General features: G+C 49.4%; 1 protein-coding gene across 9 annotated transcripts in view; it reads right to left on the bottom strand.

Moving 5' to 3' along the window:
* LOC144755580 (zinc finger CCCH domain-containing protein 11A-like) overlaps window positions 1–16,960 on the bottom strand; it is a 525,975-nt gene that overhangs the window by 156,611 nt on the left and 352,404 nt on the right. The window lies entirely within an intron of this gene.

Here is a 16,960-nt window from a genome sequence, read left to right as displayed (position 1 = left end):
AATCCGTTTTAAAAATCCTTAATGCCTCTGTTCCTTTTTTAATGCCCATCTGCATACAGATTGGCCTTAGCCATCTGTGGCGCGGGAATTTATACGTAGGGCATATAAACACAATGTGAGCTAGGCTTTCAGGTTGGGTGGTACAAAAAGGACACATAACACCCCTACGGTTGACCATTTACCAGTAAAAGTATTAATTGGGAGGGTACCCACCCTATACTGGTGGTACCGTTTCCGGTCCTCGGGAATTGTAATAAAATCCCAATATGGTTCATAAGCTCCATGTAGAGCTACTTTAATGTCTTACGTGATGGAAAAGCATTTTGTGTAGGATTGTCCCATAGTTCACCCAGACCCATGGCTTTATAGGTCGCCTTAGATTCTCTGAACCAATTTATTCTGTTGGCTGTATCCATGTCCCTGGCTTCTAGGAGTGCCTGAGCATATGGTGAGTTCCGGGGTAACCCAGATCCTCCGCCAGTAAGCAACCGGTCTGAATCGTGCTACGTCCTCTATTCTCTGCCATCCCAGATCCAAATAGAGAGGTAAAAGCGGGGTAGATGGAGGGTGCCTCGCTATTCCCCTCAAACTTGTTCTGGGAAATTGCTAGATCAGAGATGTTACAAGACCCCCGTAATTCGGCCCCATACAATACGGAGGCCCGTATTTTAATATCATAGATTTTTTGTGCTGGAGCTATGGGTTGAGTGGCCAAGGAGCCCAGTTCTCTTAGGAGTACTACCACCAACTGGGCGTGTCTGGTAACTAATTGATTGATGTGGGGTTACCATTCAAGCCTTGAGCCCAACGTGATTACCAAGTATGTGAAGGATTGTGTCTGCTCGAGCAACTCCCCATTCATTATAGCTCTACCTTTCACAGACTTGTGCCTATGCATGACCATAAATTTTGTTTTTGACACATTAATAGTAAGGCCATAGTCAGCACAAAAGGTCTCAAAACGCCCTTGTTGGGCCTTGGAAATTAAAAGGGTGTCATCTGCGAACATCAACAGGGGTATCGACACACCACTGAGCTTTGGAGCATCCATAGGAAAATCCTTGTAGTAGTCGATAACTCTGTTGATGTACAAGGAAAACAATGTTGGGGCCAAGATACATCCTTGTCTTACACCTCTCAAGGTTGGAAACCTATCTGTGACCTGGCCTTGTTGACCCCAACGGACCTGAGCAAAATTGTTGTCATGGAGTTTAATAAAAAATGCGAGAAGTTCCGGTGGCATACCTTGTTCCTTGAAGACTTGCCACATCTTCATGCGCGGTACTAAATCAAAGGCCGATTTTAAGTCGACAAATGCCGCGTATAGTGTGCCACCTCCCAGAACTACCCACCTCCAATAAATGACAACGAATCTAAAAACCTGGTCCACCGTGCTCGTATGTGCGCAAAACCCAGCTTGTAGAGGTGACAAGACATCAACGTCGTCTATCCAATTCTGGATCCTAGACAACACAAGCCTGGCAACCACCTTCTGAATGCAATCTATCAGGCTGATAGGCCTATAGTTAGCGGAGTCAGAACGATCCCCTTTCTTGAAGATAGGGATTATTTCGGCTCCCTTCCAGGTTTCCGGAATTGGGGAGCCTTTAGCGATGGCATAAGCAAGGGACATTATGTATGTTGCCCATACCTCTTTCCCGTGAATAAAAAGATCCGTGGGTATGGTATCAAGCCCTGGTGCTCTGCCTTTTGGGATAAGTTTTAAAACATGTTCTACTTCTTTTAAGCTAAATTGTAGTAGCGTAGGAGTTACGTTAGCGGGGGGAACATTTGGACTTGTCCCCATCTCTGAAGCCGGGCATGCAAACTGCTTCTTGAAATGCGACACCCACATTTCTGGCATCCTATTCTTGCAGTCGTAGTGACTCATCCTCTAATAGCGTGAGTACTAAAACAGCCAGTAAGTAGAGTTAGAATTACCATTACCATAAAGAGCAAAACCACAAAACTTGATTGGATACTGCAGCTACCACACCTAGAGAGGTGGTCTCCAGTCTTGTCAGAACAGGATTGCTCTATCATGGATGTATGGATTATGCACAGCAACTTTATCTCATTAAGAAACTCTAAAAGTCTTGTTACTGTGGAAAGTATCAGAAATTTACTATCACACAGCCAATGCTATTCCTACCTCAAAGGTCAAAATGTGTTCATTGTTTTAGTTTAAAATATTTTTACTCAGCTAAAACCGATATTTCACTCAGTGCAGTGTTAGAACTCCGCCTTACTGCAGACCAACTGTTCACTCAGCCTATAGCCCTAAAGTACTAGTTTTTAGACTGCAGCCTAACAGACAGAGCAGCTGTCTGCATTCGCTAAAGACATCTTGGGGACTTTCAGAAAATTGACCTAGGAATGCATTCTGCCCATTCATTTCCATCGGCTTTGCGGTTTGTAGCTCACATTTTCTGGCTTTCTATTTGCTGGCTTTATTTGCTTTCACTCTCCAGGTTCAGTTTCTCCCTTCCGTTGCCTAAGAAAACAAGTTACTTACCTGTAACTGTAGTTCTCCAGTATTGGAAGCTTTCATAGATTCACATACCTGAATCATTCCCCGTCGTCGAGACGGGAGTCTACGGTATATAAAAAAGCAATTCTTAGTAGTATAACAAACTGAAAAGAGGCCTAGGCCCATTTTCCTTTTGCAACCCATAACCTTCGTTATGTAAAAGAGACCAAACTTGTCCCTGAACCAATCAGAGCCCCTCACCCTCTAGAACACTCCAGAGAGAGCCTTTGCCCCTCAGATTTTCTATCGCACGTTGTGCTAGGGAGTCTACTTTGAGCTCTGCTCAAACTCTGTTTTTTAACTTCATTAAAGAACTTTGTACTTAGGATTCTGTTCAACTATGGATTATCTTCAAATACATTCTTTAAAGAATGTCTGGAAAGGAGAAGAAAGGATCATTTAGAGCCTGTACAACTTGTTTCAAGAGGTTGCTCTACACTGATGATCCTCACACTGACTACATTGACTGTCTGCACCCGCAGGAGGTATGTCGCATTTTCTCAAGTAAGTTCTGAGAGGTCGTGGAGGGCGCCTTTTAATAGGGTGTCAAACGCTAAGGCCAGAAAGGAGGTTTTCCCCAGTGACAGTGATGAGGCGGCGGCCTCAACATCTAGGAGATCTCAAAAGAGATAAAAATCTCCTCAAACTCATTCCTCAGGGGAACGTCCTGAGTAGGCCCTCAAAAAGACCACTCATGGGTCTTCGGGGCGCAGTCCTTCGAAATCTCCTCACTCTGTGGAAAAGGAGAGTAAAGGACATGCTTTTGGGGTAAGATCATGTTAAAAAGACGACTTCTGAGCTGTCAAAATCACCTCCTCTGGTCAAACAACCCTCCAGAAAGCAGTCTTCTATACCTCTGAGGTGAAGACTAAGAAACCAACATTGCCTATTACAGCCTCTCCGTTGACGATTGCATCGTCTACGGCGGCACCGTCTACTACGGTGTCTACTACAGCATCGTCTACGATGGCATTGTCTACAGCGGCACCATCTACGACGGGATCTTCTATGACATCGTCGACGGTGGTCGTCGTCGACGGTGGGTCGTCGTCGACGGTGCTCCAATCTACTCTGCACTGCTAGACTATGCCACAGCACTATGCGCCAATCTACTCTGCACCACTGTACTTTACACAACTTCACTCTATGCCACTCTACCCCACTCCACTCCACTCTATGATGCTCTATTCCATTAAACTCTTCTCCACTCTATGCCATGAGAGTAGAAAGTAGGTTTTTGTTGCAGTTGCCCCTCACTCTTTGTCCCCTTTTAAGCTGCTAGATGCTGATTTCTGACTCTGACAGTGCACAGAGGCCTGCTAAAAAGAAGTCTGTGCCAGTGCACTTTCCTTAAAACAAAGTGATGTCTGATTGTTCTACAATTGGCCAAGGACCTTAGTACCCCTTGTAAGACCGTAGTAAATGGTACCCCTGGTACCTAGGACATGAGTATTAAAGAGGGTCCCTAAGGGCTGCATCATGTCTTATGCCACCCTAGGGGACCCACACAAAAATTCCGCAAAGACTGCCACTGCAGGCTGATGGTCCTGGTGCAAACCATGCCAAAGACACTGTATAGGCTATACGTAAGTCACCCCAACAGCAGGCCATAACGCCTTAAGGCAAGGTGTATTATAGCAGTAATGAGGACATAACTGCATGAGCAGATATGCCCTTGTAATGTCTAGTTCCATTGAACTAGTTACGTACCTTTGGTAACGCATTATCTGGTAGAGACAATATCTAGATGCAGATTCCTTACCTTTGAATTCTCCAGGCATCAGACTGGATCTAGAAACTTTTGAGTGAGCAGTACACCTGCGCTCAAGTTCGGTGATTCCGTTTGGCTGCGTGTCTTCGCCGGCGTCGGTTGTGATGTTGCGGTCACTTATATAGGTGCCACCCAGATGCACAGACATCAGTTACTTTTCATTTTTTCCATGCCAGAAGCTCAGAGCCATGAAGTGAACTGACTAGTGTGTGTCAAAACTAGGGCCCTGTAAAGGGGATCAACCCTAGCTCTACAAATGAATCCGCAGAGCGGGGAGGCATGAGTGGGTCTGTAAGGAATCTGCAGCTAGATACTGTCTCTACCAGATAATGCGTTATCGAAGGTAAGCAACTTGTTCATCTGATAAACACTTCTAGCTGCAGATTCCATACCTTTAAATAGATACCCAATTCATACTTCCTGGCGGCGGGCTGCTGACAGATTTACTAGACTAGAAAGTCCTGCAGGACAGAATGGGCAAAATGCCTGTCCCTGCGGACCGGTCTGTCCAAGCAGTAGTGTTTTGCACACATGTGCAGCAAGCCCACAGTGCAGCCTTGCAGATGTCACGACACAAGCCAACACCGTGGTCGCAGATTTCCCCCTGGCAGAATAAGCTTGTAAGCCTTTTAGGAGGCTGCTTCCTAGCCAGGGCGTAGCAGATCTTAATACAGATAACGACCCAGCGCGAAATGGTTACTTTCTGCACTGCTCGATCTTTATTTTCCACGTAACCCACAAAGAGTTGGTTGCCCACCCGGAACTCATGGTAGAATGGCAACGCTCTTTTTGCGTCCACACAATGGAGACACTCCTCTTCCTTAGAGGAATGCAGGGGAGCGAAAAAGGTGGACAGTGTGACTGACTGACCCTGATTTAATAGAGTTACCATTTAGGAAGGAATGAGGCACGGATATGAAGCACCACCATATCTAGGAATTTCATAAGATCGGGAGGCTTGGATGACAAAGCTTGCAGATCACTTCTCCTCCAGGCGGATGTTATTGCCACTAGAAAGGCTATCTTGATGGTAAGCAGCCACAGTGAACAGTTGAGTAATGACTCAAAGGGAGCACACATGAGATATGTTAGAACTAGATTGAGATCCCACTGAGGCATGATAAAGGGTGTAGGGGAAAACATACGTACAAGCCCTTTCAATGAACCTATTTTCAATAGGGGATTTGAATAGAGAGGGTTGGTCAGGCAGCTGCAAGAAAGCGGACAGAGCAGAAAGGTAACCCTTGAGAGTGCCCAAAGCAGAGCCCTACTGGGCCAGGGTAAGAATAAAAAGAATAATATTAGAAAGAGAAGCAGAAAGAGGGCCGCCAAGATAACACTACACACTTTGGGAGGAAGGTCAAAAGCCATCAACTGTTACCCCTCAATCACCACGCAAGTAGGCAGAGAGTTAACCGGTTCAGGTGAAGTACCCTCCCCTGCTGCCACGACAGAAGATCCTCGCGAAGAGATCAATGCTCAATTGAAGCAGCTCTGGATACCAGAACCTCCATGCCCAGACCGTAGCCACAAAAATGACTTGGGCCCAGTCGTTCTTGAGAACTCTTGGCAGAAGTGCTATGGGTGGAATGGTGTACAGGAGGCCTGAGCTCCACTCATGACAAAAAGCGTCGCAGAGCGATAGCCGCCTTGGAAACTCCAGCGTGCAATACTGCTGACATTGCGCGTTCTCTTTGGAGGCGAACAGATATAACCAAGGCTCTCCCCACTGCTGAAAAAAACCTTGTGCAACCTCTGATTGGAGATCCATTTGTGATCCACTAGACCTCGACGGCTGAGTTTGTCTGCCCTGGCATTCAGAAAACCTGCCAGGTGTTGAACTACCAGGGACATGCCCTGCTGTTCCAGCCATGTCCAGAGGCGTAGGGCCTCCTGACTAAGGGGGCCATGACTCCACACCTAACTGCTTGTTGTAGTACCACATGGCGCATCTGTCACTACTGTGAGATCTGGTTGGGGAAGGGAGAATGGGTCGGCCTCTGACCCAATAGCGGTTCATTAACTGCCACTGCAGGTCTTTTGTAGTTACCTCTGAGATCTGAACCATGTCAGAGAGATTCCCCCGATACTGCGCCCACTGGAACTTCAGGTCCAACTGCAGAGCCCACTTACACCATCTGGCATGATTTACCAACAGGATGCAGGGGACCATGAGTCCCAGCTGCATCAGAATTATGCTCACCTAAATCCAGGATAGAGGCTGAAACACCTGTATCATAACCTGAATATCCTGGACTAGCTGCTCAAAAGGATAAGCCCGGAACTGTTCTGTGTCCCGAACAGCTCCGATAAGAGGGAGCGTCTGAGAAGCAGTCAGGTGTGCCTTTGGTGGGAGACGACAGTCCGGGGCGAGGACGCCATCAACAGCCAATCATCGAGGTAGGAGAAGGAGTAGTTTCTGTCCTGTAACTCCAGTTCTGTAGTAGGGGTATCTCTGTTATAGTCATAATCTAGTGAATAGTCCCGCCCATGTGCGTGGACCCCGGAGCAATCAAAAATAATCTCTTAAAGTGTCGAAAAATGCAGAACTGCACAGACACTTAAGAGAGAATTAAAGACAGATAATGTAGCCTATATCCACAGGCTACACTGTCCAGTACTTCAACTAGAAATTCCACCAAAAATCCACAAACAGCAAAGCCTGTCCAGATTTCCCTTGCTTTAACAGCAAAAACCCTCTGGAATGGTAGAGAGGAAGACATGGACAGACAAGCCCCATAGGCTGCCATTATATGGCTCAGAACAGGATATTGTGCCTTTAAGAGAACTTTCCAGAACTTCACAGTATCCCTGAATGCACTGCAGGTCCTTTTTACTTTCAGTTCTTTTTGAAGGCGTAACACGCCAGACCTGTAGCATTCCTTACATGAATATATCTCTCCACTGGGGGGGGGGAGGGCGGGCGCTTATGACTATAACAGATACCCCTACTACAGAACTGGAGTTACAGGACAGAAACTACTCCTTCTGTAGTAGGGGATCTCTGTGTATAGTCATAATCTAGTGAATAGAATGGCAAGCCCATCCCCACACCAAAGCGGCGGTGGAGAAAAGAGAAATAACACCACTACTGTGCGAACAGATTTCGCAGCGAAGCCTGCCCAACCTGAGCGTCTGCCCTGGCATCAGTGTCCCGGCAGTAATGCTTAGCAAAGGTATGGACCGACTTCTAAGTGGCCGCCTTGCAGATTTCTGCAATTGGAACATTACGGAGCAAAGCAGTCGTGGCAGCTTTGCCCCTGGTGGAATGAGCCTTAGGTTTACCCTCTAAGGTCTTACCAGCTTTTTGGTAACACAACTGTATACAGGACACAATCCACCTAGAAATGGACTGTTTAGAGGTAGCAAGACCTGTCCTGACTGATCCATAATTGATAAACAATTAGTCTGACCTACGAATATCCTTGGTTTTATCCAGATAAAATTTCAACACCCACCTGACATCCAGGAAATGCAGGGACCTTTCCACTGGAGAGGAAGGATTCTGAAAAAACGTAGGTAAAGTTATGGTCTGGTTAACATGAAAGTCAGATATAACTTTAGAAGAAATTTAGGGTGAGTACGCATAACAACCTTAGCAGCATGAAGTACAGTATAAGGTTCTTGGCAACACAACGCCTGAATTTCACTCACCCTGCGGGCCAATGTAATGGCCACGAGGAACGCCGCCTTCCAGGTCAGGTGCGGCAACAAAGCCTTATGAATAGGTTCAAAAGGCTCCTTTATCAGTCTGGACAGCACCACATTCAATTCCCATGAAGGCGAAGGAAGCCAGACAGGAGGGAACACTTTCTTCAAGCCTTCCAAAAAGTCTTTGATCACAGGGATCTGAAAGAAGGAAGTCTGTGAAGGGCCTTTCCTGTAGGCAGTCAATGCAGCCAGATGAACCTTAATGGAATGGACATTAAGGCCAGACTGCGCCAGATGAAGAAGATATGGAAGGATGACATTTTCCGTACATGTCTTCGGGTCATAGTTCTTGGACTTGCACCAGATGCAAAACCTCTTCCACTTGTAAGCATAAGAAGTCCTAGTGGAAGGTCGCTTAGCCTCCTTCAGTATGTCCATGCAATCTTCTGGGAGATTCAAATGGCCATATTGCACTATCTCGGGAGCCATGCCGCCAAAGACGAGAGGTTGGGGTGCAACATCCGCCCCCCGAACTTCGTGAGAAGGTCCGGCCTGCACGGCAGCTTCATGTGAGGAAGGAGAGACCGGTGAAGCAGGTCCGTGAACCACCACTGTCTGGGCCATTCCGGGGCAATCAGTATCATCCGCGCCCTGGACTGGGACAGCTTGATGAGAACCGACGGAATCAGGGGAATGGGTGGAAAAGCGTACAGAAAGCTGTTCGACCAGTTGATCCATAACGCATTCCCCAGCGTCCCCGGCTAGTAGTACCTAGAGGCGAAGTCTCGGCATTTGCTGTTTTCGGCGGTGGCGAACAGATCTACGTCTGGAGTCCCCCACCTTGCGAAGACTTCTCCTAGTACTTCGACGTTTATGACCCATTCGTGATTTTCCTGAATCAGTCTGCTCAGTGCGTCTGCCTGAACATTCTGCACACCTGGTAGATGGGTAGCCGTTATCGTCAGTCCTCTGACCAGAAGCCAGTGCCAGATCGCCTGCGTCTCCTGCGACAGTGTGCGCGATCTCGAGCCCCCCTGCTTGTTGAGGTAATACATCGTGGTCGTATTGTCCGTTTGCACAAGCAGAGAGTTGGTCCGGAAGGACGGAAGAAAGGCCTTCAGCGTCAAGTGAACAGCTCTGAGTTCCAGGAAATTGATGTGGTACGTGGACTCCGTCTGAGACCACGTCCCTTGAATCTGTAAGTCTCCGGAGTGCGCCCCCCAGCAGTGGAGAGACGCATCTGTCACGATAGTCTGCGTGGGAATGTCCTTGTGGAAGGGAACCCCTCTCAGGAGATTCTCCGCCGAACACCACCACTTCAGAGACTGAAGAGAATGCAGAGACAGTCGTATCCTGTCGTCCCAAGACCCTTACCTTTGATCCCACTGATCCTCCAAGCACTCCTGCAATGGTCTCATGTGCAGCCGTGCGTGTGGCGTGAGGAAGATACAAGAGGCCATCGATCCCAGTAGAGAAGACACCGTCCTCACTGTTGTAGATGGAGTGGTCATAAGAGCCTGAGCCTTCCGAAGGAGTGATAATCGTCGCTCCTCCGAAGGAGACACGCTTGCTGACAATGTATTGATGGCGGCTCCCAAGTACTGGATGCACTGGACCGGAGTCGGGACAGACTTGGACATGTTGATGTGCAACCCCAGCTTGTTCAAGAGAACGCACGTCTTCTGGAAGTGCGCTTGAGCTTCCGAGAAGGAGGAGGCCTTGATCAACCAATCGTCCAGGTAAGGGTAGACAAACACCTTGTTCTTCCTTAGGTGTGCGGCTACCACTGCCATGCACTTTGAGAATGTCCTGGGCGCAGACTTCAGTCCGAATGGCAGTACTGTGTACTGATAATGATTGGCGCCGACTTGGAATCGCAGGAACTTCCTGTGTTTGTGTGCAATGGGCACATGGAAGTATGCATCCTGTAGGTGCACACAGCCAGTCTCCCTGTTGCAGCGGAGGATAAATCTGATGCAACGACAGCATGCAAAACTTCTCTCTGCGAATCCACTTGTTTGCTTGTCGCAAATCCAGAATGGGCCTGAACTCGTTCTTGTCCTTTTTGCGAACCAGGAAGAACCGGGAGTTCAGACCTCTTCCTCTTTGAGACAGAGGTACGTCTTCTATCGCCCTTTTCCTTAACAGGATATCGGCCTCCGCCTGGAGCTTGCGCAGCTGAAACTGCGAGCTGACCGGAGGAATTGATGGAGACGGGCTAATGAACTGAAGACTGTATCCATTGCAAACAATATTCAGCACCCACTTGTCCAGAGTAATTTTTCTCCACTCTGCCAGAAAAAAAATGAACACTTCCCCCCACCGGAGCGGGTAACGGATGTCGGGGAAGTAACAGCTCAGGGTCGAGACCCGGCCGCGCCCTAGTTCGCTGTAGAGGACTGCTGACCTCCTCTACCCTTCGGGCGCTTCTGGAAGGGCCTCCGGAACTGCTGCTGTTGTTGCTGCTGCTGTCCCGAAGCCTGTCCTCACCCTCTGCACAGCGCCCCAAAACGTCGCTGCAACGGGCGGTAGGCTTTCTTTTCTTTGGGCTTCTCCAAGCCCACAGCCGTCAGAGTCTCGGCCTCCGCCTTCATGCGGGCCATCTCATCATCCGCATGTTTTCCGAACAGGGTCTCCCACGAGAAGGGCAGATTAGCCACTCGCTGCTGGGCCTCCGGCTTGAGTGACGTGAGCCTGAGTCAGGCATGGCGTCGCTGGTTGATCCCATGACAATATCCATGGGCTGCCAAAAGAGAGCCATCAGCGTCTGCGCTGATGACCTGGTTCGAGACCAGCATCCCTTCCTTCTGGATCTCCAGGAAATCCTCCCTCCTATCTCGTGGCAGGAGTTCCGCGAACTACTGGAGGGATTCCCACAGGGCACGATCATAACGTTGCAGCAAAGCCGTATCGCTGGAGGCCTTCATGGCCGTGGATGCCGTCCCACAGGCCTTCCTGCCAGCGGAGTGGCTCCATCGGCTCTCCTTATCAGGAGGCACGGCGAGGTAGAGTGTTGTTTCCTGGCTGCCGTCACTATAACTGAGTCCGGAATCGGGTCTATCCGCAGAAAAGCCGGGTCGGAATCCGGAGCCCTGTACTTCTTCAGAAGCCGGGATGGAGCGGCTTTCGTCACTGCAGGCGTGAGGAACAGCTCCTCCGCAGGCTCTACCAATCCTGGTACAAGCGGTAGTAAAGGACGAGACAAATGCTTCTTATGCAGTGTCTCAAAGATCACGGACGTCGTAGGTGTTGGAGCCGTCACCGTGATTCCCAATTTTGCTGCACCCCTCAGGAGGGCGTCCTGGAACGTGCTGATATGGTCCACCGGAGACACTCTCGTCCCCGGGGAATCCGACAAAGTCAGGTAGTAGGACCGGGTCCTGGAAGAGTCCGTGCGGGACCGTGATCCGCGCCTCCTGTGGAGCCGTCTTGACCTCGTGGAGGATCTGTGATGACTGCGCGATCTCCCCCTCCGTCCGGAGCGGGATCGCGACCTCTTTGCCTTCGGTCGCTCTACCGGTTCACCCAGGGACGGATGACTTCGGCTTGGATGGGGCCTTCGGCCGAGGGGTCGCCTTAGGAGGAGTCGGAAAGCGTGGTAATGAACCTGTCCTCGGAGGAATCGGAGGAGGCTTGTCAGCCGGCAGCTGAGGTTGAGGTGGAAGCCGAGGCTGAGGTTGAGGGGGAGGAGGCGGAAGTGGAGGCGGGGTGGGAGCCCGCGGAGGAGGTCCTCTCGGTAACGGAGGAGGAGTAACTGTCTTCGGCCTAGCAGGGGTATACACAACAGAGTACACCGAGCCCGGTGACCCGCCCTTCTTACTAGGCTGGGACTTTGGGGAGTCTCCCAAAGGCACTTGACGCCTGTCAGACTGACTCTCGGCGTCAGAACTCCTTTTGCGCCTTATCGGCGTCAAAGAACGGCGACCCGACGGCGAACCTCGGCCCCTCGACGGCGACCTCCTTCGCCTCGACGGCGACCTTCTCCTCGACGTCAAGGATCCCCTCGATGACGATCTTCTCCTCGTCACCTCGACGGCGAGCGCCGACGCCGGGCCTCTCGACGTCGAAAACTCGACGACGCTTCGACCCAGAGCCCTGGGGAGACGGGGAACAGACTGCAGTCATCCCTCTCGTCGCCGTAGTCGGTGCAATCGACACAGACAGAGAATGGGGACGCTTGCTGGTCTTCCTGCCCCTGGGGAGCCCCTCCCAGAGGCCTCAGCATGGGCAGATGAAGCCCCTCCAGACCCACCTTGTGTCTTCCGTCTTCTGTCTTCGAGGCCCTGAAGCCTCATCTTCATCCTATCCCTCAGGGTCCTGCTAGAGAAACCCTGGCAGATGTCACACTCCTCTGGGACATGGGATGAAGGAAGGCAGATGATACACACCTCGTGTGGGTCAGACTTGGCCTTCTTCCTGGAGCACTCAGGGCATTTGTCGAATAATGCAGGCATATTTGACAATTAAAGAGTGCACCTAAAGACCAACAGGAAGAAACAGCAAAGTACTTCAAGAAAAGCACTCAAGTAATTGAAAAAAAGTGAAAAAATCACCAATAAACCCTAGAAAAGGGAGAGCACAATGCTCCAGGGTCCTGCTTGCAGGAGCCGGAAAAAAGAACTGAAAGTAAAAGGGACCTGCAGTGCATTCTGGGATACTGTGAAGTTCTGGAAAGTTCTCTTAAAGGCACAGTATCCTGTTCTGAGCCACATAATGGCAGCCTATGGGGCTTGTCTGTCCATGTCTTCCTCTCTATCATTCCAGAGGGTTTTTGCTGTTAAAGCAAGGGAAATCTGGACAGGCTTAGCTGTTTGTGGATTTTTGGTGGAATTTCTAGTTGAAGTACTGGACAGTGTAGCCTGTGGATATAGGCTGCATTATCTGTCTTTAATTCTCTCTTAAGTGTCTGTGCAGTTCTGCATTTATCGACACCGTAAGAGATTATTTTTGATTGCTCCGGGGTCCACGCACATGGGCGGGACTATTCACTAGATTATGACTATACACAGAGATCCCCTACTACAGAAGACCGATACCCCTAGCCTGCACAGATGAGCTGCAACCACTGCCATCACTTTGGTGAACACGCGAGGGGCGCTGGTAAGGCCAAAAGGTAGCACCATGAACTGAAAATGCTTATGGCCTACTTTGAACCACAGGCAATGTCTGTGGGCCAGCAGAATGGGAATGTGAAAATACGCATCCTGCAAGTCCAACACTAACAACTAGTCTCCTTGATCTAGGGCAGACAAGACCTGAGCCAACGTGGGTATCTTTAATTCCTCCTTTTTGAGGAAGAGATGGATGCTCCAATGGTCTAGAACAAGACGTAAACCCTTGTTCTTTTGCCCAGGAGAGCTGTAACTTCCTCTCGGAGTAATAACAGATGATCCTCCACCAGCCGTTTTTGATTTGGCGGTAAAGGAGGAGGAAAAGACAAAAACGGAAGAAAGTAGCCATCCCAAAATACCTACAAAACGCATTTGTCTGATGTTATGGAGCGCCAGCGGAGGAGATGATGCTGAATTCTCCGTCCATCTGCACTGGCATGGTCTTGCAGAACCCAACTAGGAAGGCTTGGAAGCTGTAGTGCTGAGGAGTGGGTGGCGGATGACTTATGGCTACCATTCCGATGAGGTTGGTGTGTACCGCATCCACGTCCTCGCACAACTTGGGGAGTCTGTGCAGGACAGTGACTGGTGTAAGGCTGATGTGGTTCCATTGCTACAAAAGGCAGACTGGGACAAGTTGTTTACAAGATTTCCAAGGACCTGGCCAAAACCCAAGATTCCTTGAAGCAGCCCAGTCTGCTTTCTGTCCAAACAGACAAGTCCCATCGAAGGGCATGGCCATAAGTTTGGCCTGGTCATCACCAGAGAAGCCAGATGTTCTCAGTCAGACGCGGCTCCGCAAGGACTCCATCGACAAAAGCGCTCTATCCAGCGAGTCAGTCGTATCCAAACCACACCTAATGGTGAACTATGCTGCATCTCTCCCATCTTTCACTGCCTGGGAGAGCACAGCCTGTGCCTCCTCCGGGAGCTGTGGCAGCACTTGGGCAACCATTTTCCAAAGGTTGTGCGAGATACGGCCCAATAGGCATGCAGTGTTAACCGACCATAGGCTGGTTGAAGAAAACCTCATCTTTCCAAGTGCCTCCAGCCTCTTGGATTGCCTGTTCAGGGGTGCAGAAGGGAAAGCACCATGGGACATTGAAGCCTGAACAACCAAGCTCTCAGGTGTGGGGTATTGGCTGAGGAAACTCTGATCAAACGGTGCAGGGCCTAGAAGGACATCCATAAGAGCCTCATTGAATGGCAAAAGGGGTTTGGCTGAGGAAGCTCCAGGTTGAAGCACTTCGGTCAAATATTAGTCTTGACATGCACCGAGGGCAGTTCCAGGTCAAGTAACTCAGCTGCCCTTTTCACCAACATGGCAAAACCAAAAGGGATGATGGCCGGAGTGTTGAACATTGCAAGCACTCACCTCCCAGTCAACTGATCTGGGTTTAATCCATCATCATTCTTTAGCTCACTCCTCCACCCCAGTTCAGACATGGCCATATGCAAATCAGTCTGACCCTGTGCCTCATGGGAACAGTCCAGCCCAAACTGCCAAGCCATGTCTTCCCTGGACTTGTCTTTTCACCACCATAGCATAAGATACCCCCTCCTCTGTAGCCACTTTATGGAGTAGTGCCCGGTCCACTGGCCTCTTCAAGCTCCTCATACCAGTCCAATTGTTCACAAGGAGCATCCAACGGGTGTTCTAAAAGGTTCAGAGACCACTCATTCTTCACCCATGGCGGAAACCTCTTCATAAATGGACAGGCAATGACAGAGAACTTCTCGGCTCCATCAGAGTCAACCCGACTCAGAATTGTCGAGTATCAGAATGGCGCTGGCGCTGCTGGGAGCACAGAGTTCAGGCCTTGCGTCAGGGAAGGTCAAGTTGGCACAACCGGCGCTGTCCCAGAATCGAAGCCATGAGTCCACAGTTGGAGGAGGCCCCACCAGGCTCCACGCCAACGGCTCCGGCCTCCGTGCTGGTGGGGCCTCCTCCAACCCTGTGGGAAGCGAAGACAAATACGCTGCACATAGCCTCATAAAATTCTTAAATCTAAGCAGGGTCGCTCCGGCTCCTGAAAATGGGGGGAGGAGTGGAGTCGGATCCTGCAACGATTCTGTAGAACTGTGCCTGGAGTGTTGATGCTCTCCACCAGTCTCGTCGACGGACAACAGACGAGGTGAAGTCCAATTCTGTTTGGACTTTGTAGGAAAGTGAGTGTAGTGTAGTTCCTATTATCCCAATAGGCTCTGCGCATTGGAATAATACCTTCAATAGTATAGGCCTAGACCAGACGTTAACTAGGTCTTCTATTGTCGATATTAGACTTAAAGTTTTGGGTTTGCCAGCTAGCTCAGAGTTCACTAGAAACTTTCTCGAATAGGCATGGAGGAGTTGAACCTCCCTGGATAGACAAGAAGGGATTTAGTTTCTGACAACCATAGAACATGACAACTTTGCTCTCCCCTAATCAAGAGTGTATCTCTAGAGTCGTGTGAAAACAAAAGACAACTTATTTTACTCAGTCAGTACGTGCATTCTTAGTCTCACCAGATTGTAGAGAAAAGGAAGAGACGGGCGTGTTCAATAAAAGATGTTATTTATTGATCAGTCTCTTTTCTCGTACAAGAGAAATGAATCGATATTATTGCAATACTTATGGTTAAGTAAAGTGCATACAATAAAAGCAGAATTATGAAATAATACTGTAAAAGCATTGATATGGTTTCTAAGCCATATGCTATTTAAAATGGATAGAATATATATATACACATATACATTTGACTAATCGTACTCAACTGGTGCTTCTAACCAAGCCTACCCCGGTGTACCTGACCTAAGCCTAATACGTGGGCGGGAATAGAAAGTAGCAGTTTAAGTTAAGTTTGTTTTGCCAAGTGACTGACTCAAGAAGTCTCTGCGAGGGGTTATTCAGTTCTGTACCTGGAATCTAGGATGAATGAGGGATGGTATCTCTCGTCTCTGGTCTCGATATTCCAGGCTGCCTGCGAGGGCTACCCGGAAGCGCCGGAGCTGGATTTCTCGGCAGGAGAAAGCAGCGTCTCGTTCTCAGCGCGTCAGGAAGGCGGGGCTGCGCCAGCGGGGTCTGCTCTGCTCTGGGCTTCGGCAAGTCTGGCTGCTCCGATCTCGTCACCACCGCGTGTGTTTGCTTAAGGCAATACCGGTAATATTTATACCTGTAAGGTGCCGAGATTGACGTAAGGATGGACATAGATACGTCAATAAGGATGTCATACGACTTGGTCGTTAGCACATTCTTTTGCTGAAGTTCTCGATGAAATCAAAACAATGGCCGCAGGGTTTTTCCCAGGTTGTCATAGGTTTGATTTGTTTTGAGAACTCCGTATGCCTTATCAGGGGCTGGAGGAATATCGCTTGTCTAATTAGATGGCAAGCGTTATGACCTAATCAGATAACACGTTCCTGTGCCGTAGTGTGGCTTAATCAGATAACGGTTTCTGCATCATGGGATGGCTGCTAGTTAACTCATTAACCAGAACAGGGTCAGGAATAGGGGGATCGATACAGAACCTATAGGAATACATCACATGAGTTTCTGTTGCAGTAACCCCCCCACCCCCCACTTTTTGCCAGACTAATGATGCACTTTATCTTGGTGTGTACTGGGTCCCTGCCAATCAGGTTCCCAGGGCCTGTGTTTTTTCCCCAAAACTAGCCCAATTGGCATCTCTGGCCACATGTCAGCCCCTGGTAAATGGTAAAACAGGTACCCAGGGCACTGTGACCATAGAAGGCCTCTAAGGGCTGCAGCACTTATTGTGCCACCCTTAGAGGCCCTGCACCCTTACACTCACACACTGCCTTTGCAGGCTGCGTGTAATGGAGCGAAACAAAGTGAAGAGTCAACATGCCCACAAACCACTACCCTGGCATACGTCAGTCACCCCTCTAGCTGGGTG

Source organism: Lissotriton helveticus, chromosome 5_1, assembly GCF_964261635.1.
Source record: "Lissotriton helveticus chromosome 5_1, aLisHel1.1, whole genome shotgun sequence".
NCBI lineage: Eukaryota > Metazoa > Chordata > Amphibia > Caudata > Salamandridae > Lissotriton > Lissotriton helveticus.
The sequence above is the reverse complement of the archived record's forward strand: the minus strand, read 5'-3'. Positions and strand labels throughout refer to the sequence as shown.